Below are 15448 nucleotides of genomic sequence, written 5' to 3' on the forward strand. Positions count from 1 at the left end.
TACCGGGAGCAGTCGTGGTTGAGGGGGTCTGCGTGCAGAGGCTGCAGGACACATCAGGGAGACCACAAAGGGTGAAACCACAATGGACTTGATCTTTGGAGGGCTGGGGAACCTTGTGGGCACCATTGGCCCACTTCAATTCAGGCCGGAGATGACGGGTGCAGTGGTTGTCTTAGTGTTAGGTTTTGATGGTTCCGCAGGCCTCAGAGTCTTCTCCTTTGGAGTTCTTCAGAACAGGTCAGCTGTTCACTGGAGTTCTTGATCTTTATTGAATGCAGGTAGTCCTCCCAGGTTTTGGAGCTGCAGGACGAGCCATCTTTTGTGTAGGGTGGACAGAGAACGCCAGACAGGACATCTGGGATGGAGCCAAGTCAGGTGCTCTCTTCAGTCTTCTGCTTTTGCGGCTCTTCGTGTACTTCTTCTTAGGTCATCAGAATCTGCTTCTCTGGAGTGAGGCACTCCCCTAAATACAGAATTTTGGGGTGTTAGGGGAGCATAGGGTAGTAGCCAATGGGCTACTGACGTTTGGGGTCAGTACTCCCCCTTATGACCACTTCCTTTAGGAGTGGGCATAACCCTGTCTCAGAATTCCTAAACATGGCTACTTTTGAAAAATTGACTCCACGTCACAGTAGCCCTCATTAGGGGTGGTACTAACCTGGGGGTGGCACACCTACCTGATTAGCTAATTTTCCTGCTGATATGGGTGCCAAGCAGACTCTGGACGGGGGGGGGGTTGCTTCTTCTCCTTTGAGGGGAGTAAGATTTGCATTCCAAAGGCGGCAGCTTCTTTGAAGTTTGCCGGTCCAACGAGGATAATCAGCAGGTCATCCTGGGGAAGAGGTGTTACTCTCTCTTCCCATACAGCCTTTATTGCTAGGTCTCCTGAGAGCAAAAGGCTATCACCCTCGGAGGTCAGAACAGCGTCTCAGGTGGCAGGCTGGCAGAAACAAGTCAGCAAGGACACCAGAGGCTGATACATTTTCACGAGGCACCTCTAAGGTGCCCTCTGAGTGCATGCATTAATGAATCCGACATTGGCATCAGTGTGGGTTTACCAATACGAGATGTTTGATACCAAATATCCCAATTTTCAGTGAAGCCATCATGTAGCTGGGGAACTTATTTTCACCGGTGTCCAACACTGTCACGTGCTCGCTAGGAACATTGTCGACACCTTTAAGTTAGCATGAGCCTGGTAGTCATGATGCTGCTTTTGCGCACATCACTACATGTGATTATTTTTGCATGACTCTGTTTATACCTTTCACATAAGAACTCTCTGCTGTGATCATTCTCTGCCTGTTCATGGAATTTAGTCTGAACATTGTCAGCAAGGTCGATAAACACTGACACTTGTTATTCTGTTCTGATCAAGCCCTAGCACCTAGACAAAATATACAAATGCAGCTGTTTTTGCTGGAAACTTATACTTTGATATTATGGGGGTGCATGCTTAGGTAAAACACACTTGGAGAGGGACCTTTCCAGGAAGAAGAACAACACGCACCTGTGATCTTCTATCATATAATAATCCTTTTTCTCACCAAGGGGAGAAAGCATAGGCACTGTAGTCCTTTCTCCAAAGTCTTTGTATAAGGACTTCTCCCTTCATGATATATGGCCTTGCTGCAATGCTAATGATATTGGTGTTATGCACCTTTATGCTTGTTGTGGCGCGTATACTGCATTTAAGAGCACGTTAGTTAAAATAAATATTTTAAACTATCTTCGTGTCCCAGTCACATCTTATTGTAAACAAGTACGAGAGTGTAAGCGAAAAGGTGTGTCTTGTTACCGCAATTCCTGAGAGATCCGAGAGTGTTGTGTTCTGTGGTGTCTAATTATTGATACCTCTATTTGTGAATAGGAGAGCGAGTGAGACACTATAGCTCGTCAGTCTTGGGCTTGTGGGCACTAAGGTGGTAGGAAGGCTTAGCCCCTATACACCAAGGTTTCATAATCCTGCGCCTAGTGTTATTTTTCATATAGGTACCCTAATATAGGCCTGGGTGATATCATACACCATCACCTACATTATCTCCCTTACACTACACAGTAACGAGCCTTTAGGATTGAACCTTTACCTAGTTCTAGTCCTGGGTGCAGGAGGAGGGTTTTTCCTAAACAATAGAGTCCTGTAACTTCATCACTAGACTCACACAGTATGCATGAATATTCATAAGAATTCTTGGAAACCAGGCAGGGGCTACACTACCTACCCCACCATATCTACATACAAGGTTCATCCCATAAGTCATCCTCAAATCCAACAATGGCTAATACATGAGACAAGGGACAAAGAAAGCCTAGAAACTTTTTGGATAAATACAGTACATCTTGCAAGGGTCAGTAGTGGGAACCGATACTTCCAGGCCAACACACTGACTAGAGATCCTGAAGCTTCTGTATGCAGATGCTCCATCTGACAGTGGTCTAAACATCCCTCGCGGAGTGTCCAACTTGAGACCAGGACGGGCTCCTACATTCTCACACTCTAGGTAATGGGGTTTGACTAAAGGGATTCTTGGCTTCACACCTACTCATATGCTAGGTACACTCAGGTACATCTAGATAGTCATCGTAGGAGTATGCGCTTTCTTTTATCATGCATTTTATATCCATGTATGCATTCATGATTATTGCAAAATGGTAGAACTGTACTATCCATTTATATTTACTGTTCTGCTGATTATATATACCTGCTACTGTCTAACGGTTGTTGCAACACATCTATTTTACACTAGAAGAACAACTGTGCAATAAATACTTATTGTAACACGCCCGACTGTTTCTTCTGTGTAACTCTCGGAGACCGAATAAGTGAGCACGAGTGACTGAGCAAAAAGTAGTACATTGTTTACACGATCCTGAGGGATCAGGGTTGTCATGTTATAAGGTTCCCAGAAACTATTCTCTCCCCGATGAGAGGAGACACTAGTGGCACTGTGAGCTAGCTAATTCAAACAGGCTAACATTTTTGAAGGGGGTGCTCAGAGTCAGCCCGCCACCAAACCCACAGTTTATGTTATCCGAACACGCAGGTCCTGTATGGGTAATATAGGAACTACACGACATGGTGCCGCCAACGTTGGTTGGGTGCTTTTTTAATAGTAGAATTTGAGTAGTTCAGTTGTGCTAATTCTCAGAGACCCCTACTCACGAAACGAACTAGACATCTGGAGTGGGTGGGCAAAAAATTCCGCTACAGCTCAGTAGGCGAAATATCCTATTTATTGGCTGCTGGTTAATCAAGCTTAAAGGACACAGTGTTCCTAAATTGTGCATAAAACCTTATCTTAGTTCCCTTGAACAAACATCTCCTTTACAAAAACGACTGAGGGCGAAAATTACCCAGTAGTGGATCTGCACCTCTCAGCAGGAGAAGAAGATTTAAACGCAATATAAATTGCACCAGAATTAAGGCATACAATCACCCTAAAACTATTAGAAAATGGTTTAACACCTAGGGGTGCCTTAGTAGCTTTTGTGATTGAGGCTCAAAAATCAAACAAAACAGAGGTATTCTATTCATGGGTGACATTCCCACAAGCAGATGTGAGAACACTGACATTTCCCTACTATATAGAAGGAGATTCACCAGTGTAATATGGTCCATTCAAGGTCATAGAGGTTCCACTTACGCACCAGGAGCACTTATATTGGTTTAAAGGCGCCCTACCCCACGTAAGAAACAAAGTAAGATTAGGCCCGCTCCGAGGAGATGGGGCAACATGGCCGATACTGGCGGCCTACACACCACATCCTGACATTGAAACAATGCCACAAGGAAACGTACTCATACAACACAAGGATTTAATTAAAATCTACAGAAACTTGACGCAAATCGTCATGAGGACTTTCACAGTCCAACCAGCAACAGTTGCAACAAATGGAACTCAGGGTACAGCAACTAAGATCTCTGGGCTCTGACAATGCAAGACGGTGCGGCAGAAGTAACAATAGCTCACCAGAACCTGATGGAATTTCTGGTGACAGTGGACTTGAATGATTACATGACGGTGGAAACACCAGATACAAGGGTGCGTCCCACATAAGTTACAGGAAATAACACTCCAAATGGAGGGATACAAGCCCAGGAAAGTTAAAGGTCTCTTTTGGGAAAACCGATCATCTGGTTATGACATCCTATTAGCAGAACAAGATTGGCCACTGGCATTCGTTATGGAGTGCCCTAGGGGAGAAATGGTAATTTTTACAGCATTCTCTGACCTCGTTCCCATACATCTTAAACATGCATATGCACAGGAGTGGGCAGTTGCCCTAGCTTCAGCATTGTAAAAAAATCATGACGGGGGGGATGAGGATTCAACCCACCACGTGATCCTGTTAAAAGTTTCACCAAATGCTCAGAGGCAATACCCAATAAAGCAAGAAGCTAAAAAACAGGCCAGGGAGATCTTAGATCAACTTGAATACCAAGGGGTGATTGAAACATGCACCTCACCAATTAACAATCCTTTGTTTCCTGTCATGAAACCTGACAAAACATATTGTCTAGTTTTGGATTGCAGACATTTAAACACTTGCACAAAGACATTCGCTGTCCAAAATGCACACAGAGCCGCATTAATGAATAACAATGTGCGGAAGAAATACAAAACCACACTTGATATCTCAAATTGATTTTTCTGCCAAAATATTGCGCCTGAAAGCAGGCATTTGACCGCATACTCAGCATTGGGGTCCAGTGACAATTTTGTCGCCTCCCCCGGGGGTATAAGAACAGCCCGGGCATATTCTCAGCAAGAGTAACTGAGTTACTACAAAATTTTGATGAAGAAGCATTGTCCTATGTAAAGTAAAGTAAAAAATGTATTGTATCAATTAACAAAAATTGTTACAAAAATATCTCCAATACAATATTCAAAAACTTAGTTACTACAATAGACACAGTTAAATACTACAAATCTAGTCAGTAAATTCTAAAAGAAAAAAAATAAAATCGTCAATTAAAAAAAAAAAAAAAAATAGAATAACCTGTATATCAAGTTAAGATAGCACCAGGGCATCTGTCCCCCTGAGCAAGAGCGTGACGATACAGAGAAATTCATGTGGATAGAACATTCAAAGACCTATTTAAGAAGTAAAATATAGATTCAATAAGTGTTAAGTGCGTCTTGTCGCAACATACAAATCAAGTCTAGACATGCCCGAGGTGCAGTCTTAAGATTCTAGGTTGCGAGATGCGTTATTTAGACAGACTTTTACCTTATACACAAATTTAGCAAACCTAGCTAGTTCCATAGATAGCTCCATACTAAACAAGAGAGTCATAGCATCCTTGCAGTTATGTGTCCCATATTTCAAAAACAATGGTCTTAAGAAACTGCGACGTGCATGTGTTAGGCAATTGCATATACAGACCAAATGTACCATAGATTCAACATGCTGGTTACATAGTCTGCAGTTGGTAATCGTCTCTAGTGTTTTCCATTGCCTGTTGATGTCTTTTATCGGCAATACCATGAGCCTTGCTATTAGAATTTGCCTTAAGATGGACTTATTTAGTGCAGCGTCAAGGTATGCTTGCCATTGCTGACCTTCGTAGGAGGTAATGAGGAATCCGATGTTGCTTTTAGATCTAGTCAGCTCTTTCATGTCTTCTTCCTTAGAGAGTGCCCTAACCTGCTTCTTTAGGATGGATTTTAATGTGCCTGGCAGGTGGGTTAAGTTCTGCAGTTTAGTCATATCGAGATGTAGTACAGTGCAGGCAATTTTCAGGCCATTGCTCCATGAGTTGTTAGATTGAATGAAGATCACTTTCAGAGTTGACTTCAGAGTATTGGGGGTAGCAGCACAAACTCCTCGATGATACCGCACAAACGTTGCCCAGTGTTCATAATTTTGCTTATTCAGCCTGAATTCCAGTCGCACCAGGGCATTATGTGTGTGTAATGGGATCTGGAAGATTCGCTTATACGCTCGGCAGTTAATGTGTTCAAGGCTGTTGACAAGAGCAGTTGGAGATGCTAACTGGCCATATGTAATTGAGGGCAGCAGTTTAGCCCGTATAACTTTTCTGATGGGTTTTGTTGTCGGGCTGTTTAGTTTAGCATTAAGCTTACACAAAGCAAACGTTACTGCCTTGGCCTTTGTTTTGGCCGAGGCAAGGTGAGCGGTTGGTTTCCCATTGCTCATCAGCCATACCCCTAGGTAATTATTCTTGGGTACTGTTGATATCTTCAAGTTGCCCAACCTCCAGTAGTGGCCGAGTTTGTTAGCATACTTACCAAATATAATTACCTTCGTTTTGCCTGCATTTGCTCTTAAATCATTCTTGTTGTTATAGCGATTTAATGTGTCAATAACCTTTACATGCCTACTTTTGTATGATCCAGTAATACCATGTCGTCTGCATATTGTAACTAAGGAAATTTATCAAAGCCAATTTTCGGAGATAAAAAGTTTGGGTTGAAAATTGTTTTAGCCAAATCTGCTGTATATAGGTTGAAAAGCAGAGGTGCCAATACGCAACCTTGTTTTAGGCCACGGTCTGTAAAGATCTTTTTGGTGGCCGAATTTCTTGAGGTTTTCACCCGAACCCAAGTTCCAGTATAAAGGCTAATTACTGCCTTTAAAAGGGTCTCTGGTATCCCCCAGCCATGTAATTTCTGCCACAACAGGCCGCGATTGACTCCATCAAAGGCTGCGGAGTAGTCCACAAAGCATGCAAATAAAGGAAGAGACTTTTTTTGTGTTGTTTGTGCTATCATGTAAGCCAATGTTATGATGTTATCCATTGTGGATGCTCCAGGTCTAAAGCCATTTTGGCATCTTGGAAGGATTTCGTTTTCGTTGACCCACGTCTGGAGATCTTGTAGTAAAAGACTGGCGTATCCTTTGGCTTCAATGTCCAGAAGGGCTATCAGCCTGTAGTTTGCGGGATCCCCAGTACTGCCCTTTTTGTAGATAGGTTGTAATAGAGATCCTTTCCAAGACTCTGGGATTGTGGAGTTTGCTAAGCAGTGATGGTAGAGTGGCGTTAGTAAACTACTCCTAAAGTCGCAATCTTCTTTAAACAGTTGACCAGGTAACCCATTGGGGCCAGGTGCCCCATCTTTTCGAATACTTGTTAGAACTTTTTCCACACGTTTCCCTACAGACGTGGCGTTTCGGAAAGTCTCCATATTTGATGCAATCCTTGCCACTGCCTGTCCAGATGTGTCTTCAATGGCTGCTAGTGGAGTTTTCGGGCAGAATAGCAGAAAGGACTGTTCTTGGCTATGCACAGGTGAAAAATGTTGTGCAACACAGTATAATGTTGTTATATGGTTTATCCATGTTTCGCAAGCGATCGTATTGCACCTATCATGGCCTTGCCCAAATAATTTGTTGATATGTGTCCAAAATTCTGCCTGTTTGTTTGATTTTAACAAGGAAAAAATATGTAGCCACTCTAGTTCTTGTTGTTTTCTTTTATTATTCCATACATTTTTCCTATGGTTTTTCTTTGCTAGAAGTTGGTTTTGATAAGTTGCATGATTTCTATTTTGCTTATAAAGCTGTGTTGCAGTTCTGAGAAGCTTTTTACTTTGCTCCACTTTTTCACATTTTTGCTGAAATTGGCGACCAGAGGTTTCTATAAAGTGAGAATGATGTTTCTTGCCTTTCAGGAGTTTATATACTTCGGACGTTAGTTTGGTCCAGTATGCATTAATATTGCCTGTCATGAAATGTTCGGCTGTATGAGGCCAATTATTTTTCCACCACGTTAATGCTGCTGTATCTATTTTTGTCCATTTTAACCTCCTTGGCAAGACATATATTTCCTCTCCATTAGTATTGCCCAAGGTGCTGGTGGACTGAAGGCGGGCAGTGTTTAGAGTAATAGAAATGGCGAATGGAAAGTGGTCGCTGGATGGAATGAACGATTTTTGAGATTCTGTTACTTGCCCAAAGAGACGACCACATATGAACATATAGTCAATTGGTGATTTAGAGTGGCCCTGTGTATCATTGCTTGGGGCCAATTTGGTTTTGGAGAACATTTGTATTGATTTCAGACTATGTGTGTTTAAGAATGTGTTCATCGTCACTCCAGCCTTATCGAAGGGCAATGCTTGTTCTAAGTTTGTTCCAAGGTTTTTCGTATTGAAGTGTCCGACGATTATGATCCCGCAATTAGGTCGGCTACTCAGTAGATCCTCTAGGGTATCCACTAGTAGTTTCATTTCAGTGTGTCTGGGTGCCTTTATGGGATTAAAATAGATATTTGTGAGAATAATCTTAATTGGGCGTCCGTTTAGTTTCAGTCCCTGTACTAGGACTACCTGAGCCATGACCGTGTTTAATAGAGGTATTATTTCTATATTACTGCTGATCCGTGTATATATTGATAGACCCCCTGACGGTCTTCCAAATATGTTATGCTTTCTTGCGGGCTGTTGGATTTCCGTAAAGGCTGGTATGGTCGTCGGAGTAAGCGACCAAGTTTCTTGCAAACATAACAGATCACCTGACTGCAAGAATTCAAAGGCTTCCTTATTCTGTAAAGAAGCTTTTAGCCCATGGATATTCCATGATATTATTTTTAAAGTATTGCCAAGTCTATTATTCATGTGTCCTTTACCTTGTGTGCTAGGAGCACATACGCTTTGTTTGGAGAGAGTCGGTCTGGAATTGTATTTTTATGTCCTATGTGGATGGTATTTATCTGACGGACGATGACTTAAAAGGCACTTGACCAGGGTGAATACCATAATTACGGGATTCGCCTCTGAGGGCTACAAATTAAATTTTAAGAAATCGAAAATAGCCCACCTCAATGTCCTGTTTTTAGGATATGAGCTTTCTAGTGAAGGGAAAAGCCTTGCAGCTAACTTTTTAGAAAAGTGTGGGCTGCTTCAACCACCAAAATCACTGAAAATTTGCAGTTAACATTGGGGTTCCTAAATTTCAGGAAAACATACATTTTGGATTACGCAGAAAGAGTAAAGCCTTTCCATGACTTAATAAAACCTGACTTTCAGTTAGACAATGGACACAGGAACACACAAACATCCTATGTTCACTACAAGAAGACATAATGGATTACAAACACGCCTAAATGTACGCAACCTAGTGATCCGAATATTAGCGGGTCAATGCGGGTACACTTACTTAACCTTCAATGAAGGCGAAACCGTACCAATCGCTTACAAATCACACCTGTACACAAGCGCAGAAATGCATTTCACTTCGACAGAAAAACATCCTGACAGCAGTTCAGACCGATGTAGCAAGAGAAAGAGCACTGGCTCAGGGCATAATCGTCGTCACCCCAGTACCAGCCTTAGAGGCTGTTACAAAGGCTAGCATTCTGAAAACAAAAGCCTTACATCCGAGATGGATACAATGGGCTAATTCTCTTACTGCAACGGACGTTGAATAGAGATTTGATCCAAGCCTAAAAACACACGCATTTCTGCAATACGGACAAGAATATCCTCTACCAAATGAAATTTTGCCTCTAGATCAGTATGAATATATTATTTACATTGACGGATCTGCTCCACCGGCCACAGGGAGTAAGCAACAATACAGCGCAGCATGTGCTATCGCTAAAGGTTGCATGCGGAATGGAAAATTCCATCCAAGTTGCACCAAAACGCAATCTTTAGGAGACTGCACGGCACAGTTGGCAGAGTTAAAAGCACTGATACTGGCACTTGTAAATAAAGATCACATATTCTCCACACTAATTGTGTGTGATTCCTTTTACTGTGTGCAGTCATACAATGAATATTTACATCATTGGGAACTAAACGGGTTTAAAGATGCAAAAGGTGGCACAATTAAGCATAAAATGCTATGGGAACAGGTAGTTAAGTTGAAAAATGAACCACCACGGGCTCACGTGATACACACACAGTCATCAACGTGATGGCGTTCCCGTTGAAGGGAATTCTTTGGCTGATGAAGCCGCGAAGGGGGCTGTACACACAGTTCCGCAGCTGCAATCACTCATTTAAAAACGAGAAAAGACGGTGAGATTATGGTGGCTGTCATTGCTTCGCGCAAAGGCAGCTCAGCAGTACCTAAGAAATTTCCACTCAAGTACTCCTACAAGTTAGATGCAAAAAACATTCCATATGCTCAGATTCATGGAGTGGGGGATAGATTAATACCAAATATGGATCGTAGGCAAGGTTTAAATATTGCTACACATGAGGGTTTGGGCTCTGCACATACAGGTGTTACAGCAAATATTTCATTGCTGAAACAGCGCTATTGGTGGCAAGGTCCAACAAAACAAACTAAAGACTATGTCTTTAAATGTGACATCTGCCAATAGATGAAAGGCTCCACCATTGCAGACACCGTAACTAATATCTGACAAACCTCTCACATGTGTGTATCTGGACCACTGCTGCCCCTTACAATCTGATGGGGCTTTCAAGTATATAATGGTTGCAGTGGATTCATGCTCAAGATTCTTATGGGTTTGGCCTCAGCGCTCGGCTGACGCTCGAACTGTTATCAAAGATTTGTGAGTCTTTCGAGGGGCATACGCAGTTGGCACGTTATATTCTGACCGTGGCACGGCGTTTAGCTCTCGGGCTTACAAAGAGGCCATGGAAAGTATGGGCGTAGCATTGCGGTACTCCTCTCTGTACCATCCTAAGGGAAATTTGGTTGTGGAGAGGAAAAACCGGGACCTAAAGCAATCTTTAACAGCTAGGGTATTAGGCAAGGGCGGTGGTTGGGTCAATCACTTATATGGGGTACAGTGAGCACTCAATAACCAGCCAAGAAGTTCTCTAGGGGGTGTCACTCCATATGAGGTCCTATTTTGGATGAGAATGTGGGTACCTGATCTTGATTGTGAAGGAACAGTGGCAGATGAAAAACCATTTGATATCCATGATCGTTTGGCTGTTTTACAGGATCTAAATGAATCCAGGACACAACAAAGTAAGGTGTTTCAGAAACAGACCGCCACTAGGGAAGTCAAGGCAGTTACGGCAAGACCTTTCTGGATCCCAGAAGTTGGGGAACTGGTCAGGGAGAAAATAGTGGACAAAAAAGAATTTCGACCATCATACAGAAAGCCTGAACCCGTCTTAGCAGTTCAAGGAAAAAGAACTGTACTTTTGCTGCCTCTTGCCGGGAGAAAGAAGAAACGATTTGTGTCAATTGACTTACTCAAACCACACTAGGTGGCCGATACTGAACAGTAGGCCTTGTGGATGCCACAGTAGCAGAAGCCCCCCTCTAGCTACAATCCAAGAAGTTCAAATAGAAAGACTCATCACGTTCGAAGAGCCTCCTGTACGGAATGAAGGACTATGCAACAATGCTATGGAACTTGTTCCCCTTGAACCAGAAGTTCAACTTCAAAATCAAACTCAAAACAACACACGAGTTGCAATAAGACCAAATACGGATGTTTACATCAACATGCCTCGAAAAGAGCACACTACAATTTCAACAAATCCTGATGCAATTCCTACAATTGATCGAACTGCTTCTGGCTACTTCATGAACTTTGATACGTTTTCCTTGGATCCAAGCGAACCAGAAACGACGCCAGCCCAACAAACACGCAAACAACAAGTCAAGAACTTTCTGCACTTTCTCAAAAAGACTTACCTGCTATCGCCTAGGTTAGAACTCTGGGATTCTATTTTTTCTAATCGCTAGGCTTAGTTATAACTTTTAGCACGCTTATTAATGGATGATATCTTCAACAAAGCTCTACAACAGAAAAAGTTGGTTTGATTTTAAAACCGCATCAATCATCCCATCGTGAACAAACAGACTTGTCATCAGTAAACATCACAGCAGTTTCTATACCGGATGGTATAGTTTGGGACAAAGTTGATTCTGATATATTCGGTCCGACTGAACTTTTAAAACCTTCTCATAGGTTTAAAATGTCATTAAGTGATATTATTACCTCCAGTACATGGTCTGATGATTGGGATTCTGAAACAGTTAATAACATGTTGTCCAATTTAGAGAAATCTGCCGCATTTCCAAACACTGAAATGTTAGAAAGTACTTTAGACTGTAACATTTTGTACTGCTACCAACATTATGGTCAACATTTCCTACACAAATCTATTTCACCTAGAAATGTTTTTGAGTACCACCAGTGGGAGCATTGCCCTACACCATCTAAAGGCAGTTCACAAACATTTGCACAGAAATTCTGATATTTTTCAGGGTTTAACACTACTGACCCAACATCATTTTATTACAAAGTGGCATCCACATCGGCCCAGAAAATTATGCCGACAAACACCAAACCGATTTACTCTGCTTCCTTTATTGCTCAACAGTCTGAACAGGGTTTTGACCTATGGAAGGACACAATAGACTTAAAATCAGTCTGGGGTTCTAGAGACTGGCAAGTCCAGGGAACAGAAGCGCTATTTAGAGCATGCTTCATTCCACAGCAGATTATATTGCTAAATGACACTGTGTAATAGACATCCTGTCTTGGACTAGCCGAGAACAAGGACCTGAACACACCTCGTTTTCAAACACCATCACAGATAAAGGGGGAAAATTCGATTTCACAAGAAGGGGCAACAATAGATGACATTTTACAGCACAATAGATCAGACCCTAATTGGAAAGAATGGTTGATTTGGCCTTTAGACACAAACAGATGTCAGAAAAGATTCTGTGCTTTACAAGTATCACATGAAAGGATAGGAGACATGGCACTCAGGGATGTGTGACATCCTGTGTTTTCACTTTTGTCTGCACCAAGACATGCAGCCTGCAATGGCACTCGTGCCTGTGCTTGGTGAGGGATGCCTAAGGGTGACACAATTCATGCTGCAGCCCGTAGGGACCTTCCTTAGTACCTCAGGCCCTACGTACCAGGGTCCCATTTGTAGGAACTTACAGAGGGTACTAAAGGTTTTGACAATTGGGGGAAGAACTGTAAAGTTTTGGGAAAGAGCTCTGATCCTGGGGACCTGGATAGCAGGAACTCATAACACTTTCAGTCGAAATCACATCATTTACCAGACAAAAGTGGGGGTAACCATGTCAAAAAGAGGCACTTCCCTACACCCGGAAATTCTGTTTGTCGTGAAACAAGGGCTGGAATCAACTCCAAAGTAGAACAGCTTTGAGACCGTGACCTGAAATCACGATGACACCCTCTCATCTTCACAGGAGACCAAGAATGATGGAACGAGGCCAAGTCTCACTTGGACTTCTTGCGTTTTTTACTTTGATTTTCCGGTGGGCTTACATTGTGCAAACAACTTGTTGCAGGAGCAATCCCAGGAGCAGCTAAGAGACCTACCTTTAGACCTCAATCAATACCGCGCAGGGTCTTGCAGTGCCTCGCAAAAAAGAACTTTGCTTCCCGGTCTTCAATGGCCATGGGGACGTGTTCCGATCCCAGGAAAATGGAAACCACATGTGGGTCAGTGACAGACATTTATTTGAGACATTTCCCACATGATTAAAACCCGTAGATTTGGCAGGTGACATAGTTACCTTGCATTCTTAGAATGTTCAGAAGAAATTGTTGCTGGAAAGAGTCTCAAAGAGAGTGGTTTTCGCTCCAGAGCCACATCTGCTAGTGTTGGAATTGATGTCAGCGCGCATTAATGGTGCCTAAATAGCCCTGCGCAAGCCACAACTGTCGCAGAACGATCTCAACATAGAGCTGCTGGTGCAGCTTCCAGGGCATAGCTTCAGGAGGTTGTGAGGGGTGTTACACCCCCCCTAAAAATGTATTCTATAGTAAATAGTTGGGTAGAAGTGCTTTCAGTCGGGTATGGTAAGGTGTCTGTCATATTTCACCTGTAATTTATATATACAGACAGATATAAACACACACACTCTCCTCTCTGTTTCAAAGGTCTTAAAGAAATGTGGGTTAGTATGAAACATATTGTTTTAAACTGCTAACAATACACACTGCCTCTCAAGCACCCCTTTTGGTCTGCTTCTCATACAATGTATTTTAACAAGCTATGCCAGCAATATGGCAAGTTTAGTCTATTAATTCAAACAAAAGAGATTTTTGTACAGCAGACATGCTGAACTCACACATTTGAAGGTGCTCTCATATGTGATAAGGAAGAAAATGGCGGGTCAATGAATTAAATTATTTGCCCACGATCACATCATTTGAAACCAGTTTATGGGTCAAGAGCATTGCCTAGGTGTGGCGTTTGTGTGACGCATGCGCACACGCAGGCAGACAGGTGGCCACAAACCAACACATGACAGACACACATGTCACATGGTTCACCAAACATCCTCACATACACAACTAACACCCCTCAGAGCTCCCCGTTTTCTGTACGTCAGACTTGTGTTTGCAGTGTGACGTTTTCCCGCCATATCTGACCCTTTGCATCACACTTAATAGGAGGGCCATGCTGACATCTCCGAACCTGCTTTGTCTTTGCCTTGAAGGGATATAGTTTTGTGATTACCGTGAACATAATGAAAATATAAGAACTACAAGTGCCAGAATGCACTTTTAAATGAACTGACTGCCTATATCTCTTTAACGTTGGTCTGTGCTCGGTAGCGTTAGTTCCAGTACTGTTTTGTCTTGCATTCTGATATGTTTAGCATTTCCCTTTCGTTATCCAAAACTACAGGTGAAAGATTTTAAAATATACATTGATGATGTATTTAAACGCGATCAGGGGTAGATAACTCGTGTTCTGCTTAATGCACAGATCTGTAAATACTCCGTTTCTGGAAGCCTTGGGCATACGATCAGTGCTTGTTTATTACACTGCTGCTGCTCTGTCGTTCAATCCCATTGTTCCCCGTTGATCTTGTAATACTTTATTTTTTATCATTAAATATTTTAGATTAAACGTTTCAGTATGCTCTTTAATATCCACTCTCCTACTTTCAGGCCCAAAGTATTTACATGTTTTAAGAACAAATATATTCCCGTGGAACAGAAAACAAAGAGTTCAAACCTCTTGATCGAAGGTTTTCAGCAACAACACACATGCATTTCACTTTGCAGTTCATTACTTTAATAAACCGTAAAAACAATGCCACACAACAAATACTTACATTACAGAGGGAGCAGCAGTGTATTAATTGTCCCAGCCCACCTGATGACGCCTTCGAGCCCCAGTACCACCAGTAGTAGCAGCAGCAGCTCAGGTGGGACCCGTTAAACAAAACAAACCTTTACATCCGAGGACTCCTTCCTAACACCGCTGAACGGCATCCGGTCCAACTGTTCCAGCCGCAAGTACTTTTTTTCCAATGGAAACAAAATTTAAATCTTAATTCATTTTTTTAATGTGTGTAATTTGGGTGGTAAACTCAAACAGAAACGTACGTTAAAACATTTGTGAAGTAAATCAGTTAATCAACTCTAGGATACATGTTTTTAATCTGGTCACTACACTTACGTAATATAATTTGCATTTTTGCGAACAGATCATTTTTAGTTTATCAGGGAGATGTTTAGTTGGCTTTTAATCGCGTGAGT

This window comes from Triturus cristatus, chromosome 4_2, assembly GCF_964204655.1.
Source record: "Triturus cristatus chromosome 4_2, aTriCri1.1, whole genome shotgun sequence".
Taxonomy (NCBI): Eukaryota; Metazoa; Chordata; class Amphibia; order Caudata; family Salamandridae; genus Triturus; species Triturus cristatus.